Here is a 6,862-nt window from a genome sequence, read left to right on the forward strand (position 1 = left end):
ATTTCATTTCAAATAAGTAAGTGGATGTAGTTTGTAAGTAAGATATTTCAGACATTATTCTGATACAGAGGAGGAGATACTGGACCTTCCCATTGCTCACAATTTGAATTTGTTCACACTGCAGATGAGGAGACTGCTTCTGCACCTAAAAAGAGAGCTTGTTTGGGGACTGAGACAGCGAAAGATGGCACAGTGTGGCGTGAAGAACAGGTGGGGACCTGTCTCCCTTTCACCCCAATAGAAGCGTACGCTGCAGATGGAGAGCCAACGGCTAAGGCCAGGAGAAATATCACGAGTCGCCTTCGGAGCTTCCTGTGTTTCATCACTCTTGACATGCTTCGTAGCATTCAAGAATGGACTGTTCAACATGCACAGCAAACGGAGCATGTTCATTGGTTCATGGACCTCCCTGAACTAATGGCATTTATTGCAATTGTCATCTTGCGGGGGGTTACCAGGGTTCCATCTCTAAATGACTGCTGGTCAGCAAACCTGGGAAACCCACAGATAATTGGAACTATGGCACGAAACCGCTTCCAAGAAATCATGCAACACCTACGCTTTGATGACAAGTCCACCCGCAGTGATCGAGCAAAGACTGATAAGTTCGCTGCAATTTCCAGTTTGTGGGGATCATTTGTCACCAACTGCATCACGTGCTACAACCCTGGTCTACATATCACCGTTGATGAACAGCTTTTCCCATCAAAGACTCGGTGCAGTTTCCTGCAGTATATTGCAAGTAAGCCGGACAAGTTTGGGATCAAGTTTTGGGTGGCTTGCGACCTAAAATCCAAGTACATTTGCAATGTCTTCCCATATCTTGGCAAGGACCCCAGTCGTCCCACTGGGGAGAGACTTTCTGAAAATGTAGTAATGAGGCTGATGGAACCATTCCTAGACAAGGGCAGAAATGTTACCACGGACAATTTTTTCACATCGCTTTCACTTGCGCAAAAACTTCTTAGACGGAAAACCACCATCCTCGGCACAGTCAACAAGATTCGCAGGGAAATTCCTCAATCCACTAGACAGACAGATCGCAATGAATTCACCACTCAGGTATGTTGCAGGTCTTTTGTGGTTCTATGTTTATGTGTTTCATTGTGTGTAAAAGTGCTATGGAAATAACAATTTATCTTATTTCTTAGGTGTTTTCAACCTCTGCTGCCACGCTGACGGCGTATGCGGCCAAACGGAAGAAGACAGTCTATATTCTTAGCAGCATGCACGGCGTGGTTCAGACTGATAACACTACCAAAAGGAAGCCAAACACTGTCACCCTTTACAACAAAACAAAGTGTGGCGTGGATGTGATGGACCAGATGGTTCGGGAGTACACTGTCCGCAGAGGAACACGGCGCTGGCCAGTTGCCGTGTTTTATAACATGATTGACATGGCAGCACTGAATGCACATGTGCTGTATCAAGCATGCTCCGGGACGAAGGAAAGACGGGTGGACTTCCTGGTGGAGCTTGCAAGGGAGTTAGCTCACTCTCATGTAGCTGCGAAGAAGGCAAGAAAAGAACAGTTGCCTTTGACACAACCCTCCACACCGAGCCCTGGAAAAAGAGCCATGTGTCAGGTCAAACACAATTGCAAGAACAATCATGCCACTGTGCGATGTGTTCACTGCAACAGATACACATGTGGTAAATGCAGACTACAGATACCATGGCAGTGCCAGGATTGTGAGTGATTGCTGAAAATGTTGAAATGTACTCACTCACTTTTTATAATTATTTGTAAAAATGTGTACAAATGGTTGATTTTTTGTACTGTTTTTATCAATAAATCTCAGCAACAAAGGACATACACCCATGTGTGTTGATTTCTCCCTAAGATGGCAAACTGAAACACTCCAAGTTGGTGACTTTTGGAGATTTGTTTCCCTGGATGATTGAGAATGCATCAAGATGAAACACAAAAGGAAGCTCACCGCTTTTAGCAGCTCCCCCACCCCCTCATCCACACACCCCCACTCCCCTCCCTCCAGAATTCCCAGGTAACAACCCAATTTACATATGAATGACTAGCCAATTTAGCTTCCACTTGCCTGAAGCTAAAGCTTAGCTAAAAGCCTACCAGCCATTTGGCTGCTCTCCGGGTTTTAAAGGTAGAAAAGCCAAATGGCTGGGCTCTGGGCCTTCCTAGTTTAATGAACAGAATCTGCAACGCAAACAAGAAACAACAAATTGAAAATTTATCATAATTTATGTTTATTACATAAACAGCAAATGAAACTTTATATAAAAGTAGATAACCTTTCTGTGTCTGCGTCATACCATAACAATATATAATTTGGGAGGTTGTGAGGACTATCCAGCCAGGTCACAGTACTAACACAAACACAGTAATGAGTAATATTTAACATTTCTCATATATAATACCAGTTTTCATCCAACAGTAAACCAAAAAAGGGAGTAAAAAGAAGCATATTAAGAAAACTCATACCAACCTTTTTCTTTTTAAAAAAACAAAATATACATATACATGATGCTACACTTCATGCTTCAAAGTGTTACAGGTGATACACATGTATCGGTTCACCACAGATTTGTTGAATGGTAGATTTCTTGTGCTGGCAAGAGGGGCCACTGGACTGTGTTTTCATGAAGAAACTGTGTTTAATTAACACATTTCTATCTTTCTACCCTAATTTTATGGTCAAACCAGTTTTCACTTGTCAGAAATTTCCATGTGAAATGGAGCAAGGCAAATTTGCAACCAAACCCACATCCACCCTCCCACTCACCTGTTCATGCTGGAATTTGTCAAGGATCTCTAATTTCAACTCAGTTTTGTTCAGGTAATTTTGTTGGTTTGTATTCTTGTTTTACACCCGCACGGTGTAATAATACAGGCCACAGAGTAGGAGGAACGCTATTTGGCTCTACTGAATGTAAGTGCAGTGAAACAGGTTAATGACAGTGATTTCTTTGACAAGAAGCAATTACAACGTTGTGGGGAGCCTGCTAGTCATGCTAAATTTTGCAGTTTATGCTTTACACCCCAGCCAGTGCCGTTTCGTGGTTCTGTCCACACCCTTACTGCTGCCTGAGAACTTCCAGTACTGGCCAAAAAATTTGAGCCACCTCTCATTTCTTCATAGTTTGCTAGGAAAATGGGAATGCAACAAAAGGACCCGACACGTAGACAATATTGCAGGGTTGGTGATGTTTTATTAACAGTGTTTTAGTTTTTGGACTAGTGTGCAGCTTTTCGGCTGTCTTGTTCCCAGCACAGCTCTCTCTTCTGGTCCCAGCGACCTGCTGATATACTGTAGGGAGAGCCTGATTACCCAACAAGCCCCAGCTGCCCTGCCAGCCTCCCTGGTACTGCCCCCCTGAACCTACTGCACCACCCCTCTCCAGCAGCGGAGCCGCAGACCACACCTCACAACAGGGACATTGTTTTGAAGAAAAAAAAAAGTCCCTGTAGTGTAGTGTAGTGTCCCAGACACAAATGGAAATACAGTATATAAGGCAAAGTTTATAGAAGTTAAGGTAGAGTTTTGACTTTCAGGCTCACTGGAATTCTATAGAATTCCAGTGAGCCTGAAAGTCAAGATTTTGATGTGAATGCCTTTGAACTCTTCTTTGAATTTATTTATGTAGTCAGGAATAGTTCTCCAGGCTTCCTGAGGGACATTTAATGCTCAATGCTTTTACTATATTGGCAGTGTGTTTGGGATCATGGTCATGCTGAAAAATGAAGCTGTTGCCAATTAGATGCTTTCCAGATGATTGCATTTTCTACATTCATAATTCTATCAGTTTTGACACGACTGGCTGTAGCACTGAACCAAGACAGATCATCCTCCATGTTTTATAGATGCCTGTAGACACTCACTGTTATGCCTCTCTCCTGACCTCCTCCGTACTTACATAAACATTTTAAATTTGGATTCACTTCCTGTGTAATTTAGCATACCTCAGGCTTTTCTCCCTGTTTCCCTTCCTTAAGAAGCCACCCTTCCGGTGAGACCATTTCTGATGAGGCTTCAGTGGATGTAGATGGATCAACTGAAGGACCTGATGCATTGCTCAGATCTTGTGCTAGGTCTTTGTCTTAAATCTTTCCTATTTCTCAAGGACATGACTTTTAGATACTATTCATCTACTGTATTTTTTTTTTAGTCCTGTTACTTCTTCTTTTTGTCCTCCGCCTGTACAGTTTCCTCAAGGATTTACTGAGAATGCCAAGTTTTGGCTAATAGCTACCTGGGAATCACCTTGTTGGTGAAAAAATGCCATTTTATGACTGTTAAACAGTTCTATTTGGCTATTTTCACAGATTCAGCTAAAGTCATGGTAACATTTTTTTTTAGCTGTGAATAACAAACTGGTTAAAATTTAAATTGGATCTTTGCTAAGCCATCTACGCCATCAACACTGGATCGTCCCTTGAGTTCATGCCCTTTTTATGCTTAAATAATTGAATGAATGGCTCAACAAATGAAAAGCTCATTGTTCTTAAAGTTGTCAGTTACAATTACTGGCTTGAAAATGGGGGGAAAAGCTGCCAATGGCATAAGAAAAATTCAAAAAGCCTGGAGAACTGTGGCTCAAGACCACTTTAAGAAAAACATTCCAAGATTTTGGAAGCAAAACATATAGAAATGAGAGATGGCTCAAGACTTTTGCAAACTAATGTGAATTTAGGACATCGCTTCAGTTTCTGAGAAAGCCAACTTTGCTTTGAGTTTCTCCAAAACTTTTTTCTTCAGCACGTAAAGGTCATCTTCTCTGTACTGGTAAGGTGAATATTTTAAAAATCTTGGGATACGAAACAAAACCTGCCTGCATGCTGCATAGATGCTACAAATGTATATTTTATGAGTCTGATGAAGTGACCTGTGATTATCTTTAAACAAATTCTTTTAAAGGGCTTTGTCAACTTCAATCACTGCGTGTCTCTAACTCCCAAGTGGAGCACAAAATTTGTTAACCTTGAATAAACTTATGTCTATTAAACACAAAACAGAAATCCTTGGCTCGGATCACAGAACATCATCAGCATATAACAGTTTTTTTTAAATGTATGACTGTAGAGATCCATCTGTTAATCTTTCTTTGATCATAATCAGCCACGCAGTGGAATGAGTGAACAGCACTGAAGGCAGGAGAGTAGGCGGACTAATGCTCTTTATGGAATTATGGGATGGATACATACTCTGAGTACACGCACACACACACATACACTTCTTTCTCATTTCCCTCCTCCTTCCCTTCTCTCTGTGTCCTCCAGAGCCTGACAACAGAAGGCAGCTTATTGAACAGACCTATGGGGCGAGGAACACATTCCATCATTTCAAAATGAAACAAGTCCCATTTTTCTTTTTCCTCTCTGTTTCTACCTTTTTCTTTCTCTTTCGTCAGTCTCTTTCCTACTTCCATTCTTTAGATTCTTTCCATTTTTTCTATTGCTTCCCTTCTCCTTTCCTCCCACACTTCAATGTATATCATAATAAGTCTTTCTACTCTCTTTCTGCTTTCCTCCTCCTGTCTCCTCCATCTGTGGACCAGGTAATTCCCTCTGCATCCTCCTCTGGGCAAACGAGATGACCCACTGCTTCCTAATTACCTCTGCACTCTTTTATTCTTCCACCATTATTCTATTAGCGTCTAGCACATAATAATCATCAGGGTGGAGATTAGATGTAATAGCTTAGAGCAGAACTTGGTTTGAACAAGGATACATGAGGCAGGGCTTCTTTTTTTTACTGTGTTTTACAGAGACAGTCTCACAGAAGTACACACACACAGAAGAAAAACACACACCCACGTTTTTGCCAACTCTGTTAACTTGTCATGTTCAGAGATCTCTCCATCTAAGTTGCTACACTAACCCAGTCTAGCGTTATTTGACCGTTCCTGGGATTTATCTGCATTTTACACAGAGGTGAAACCCGGCCACATTCCTGAAGATAATCTAGAATGGCCTTGTCATGGCTAGACAGAGGAGGTTACTGGGGGACTGTAAAAGTGATGTTGAGATGTATTTCTTGCTTTGTATGTCTTTGAAGAAACGTCTTGAATGAATATTTAAACTCTTTGCATATCATCTAAAAGGCCTGTCTCTGACCAAAGTCTAAACAACGTTTTACTACCGCTGTTGTAAAAACCTGATATACGTGCGTTACGCCCGCTTGTATTTTGGGCCGTTCTCTTATAGTGTTCATGACAAATGGGTTATGGGTACCTTTAACAGGTTTTCCATTTGATCAAAATACAGATAGAGCTTTAGATGTAGCAGGAATGTGGTGGTATTTTATGATTGTCTAGGAAGCAGCATACGTCTGCTTTAATCTCTGCTGCCCAGTAATAGCAGAGACTTGGACATGATGGCATATCAAGCGGCAAAGAAATTGAGGCAACTGTAAGACTTTTTCCAAATAAAGTTAGATATCACTTCATTTATTTTAAGGAACAGATTAGATGGGTGCTGCAAAGGAATAAATTGGAATAGAGGTACAGAATTCATGTTAACAATATTAACGCAGCCAATTAAAGAAATAGGAAGATCTGACCATCTTTTAAGGTATTCTGATGCAGGTGCTAAAATTAGATTAGTTCTCCAGAAGTAGGTCATCTATGTCTGGACTGACTTTTATTCCCAGATAAGTAAAGCCAGAAGGTGAGAAATGTATTCCCAGCTGGTATATTCTCATTTTCAGTCTTTTTAGGATACCAAATAGTCGAGTTTGTGTGATTCACCTTTTGATAAAACAACTATGAACATAACACGGTGTGATAAAGATGCAGGGGACAATTAAACAGATTTGGTCTCGTAGAGTAATTTGGTCAAGCTAGTGATGAAATTACAGGGACAGATGGAAGAACAATTATTGTATTTACA

Source organism: Copadichromis virginalis, linkage group LG11 (genome assembly GCF_057382275.1).
Source record: "Copadichromis virginalis isolate Kocher_CV1m ecotype Utaka linkage group LG11, C_Virginalis_male_GT1.1, whole genome shotgun sequence".
Taxonomy (NCBI): Eukaryota; Metazoa; Chordata; class Actinopteri; order Cichliformes; family Cichlidae; genus Copadichromis; species Copadichromis virginalis.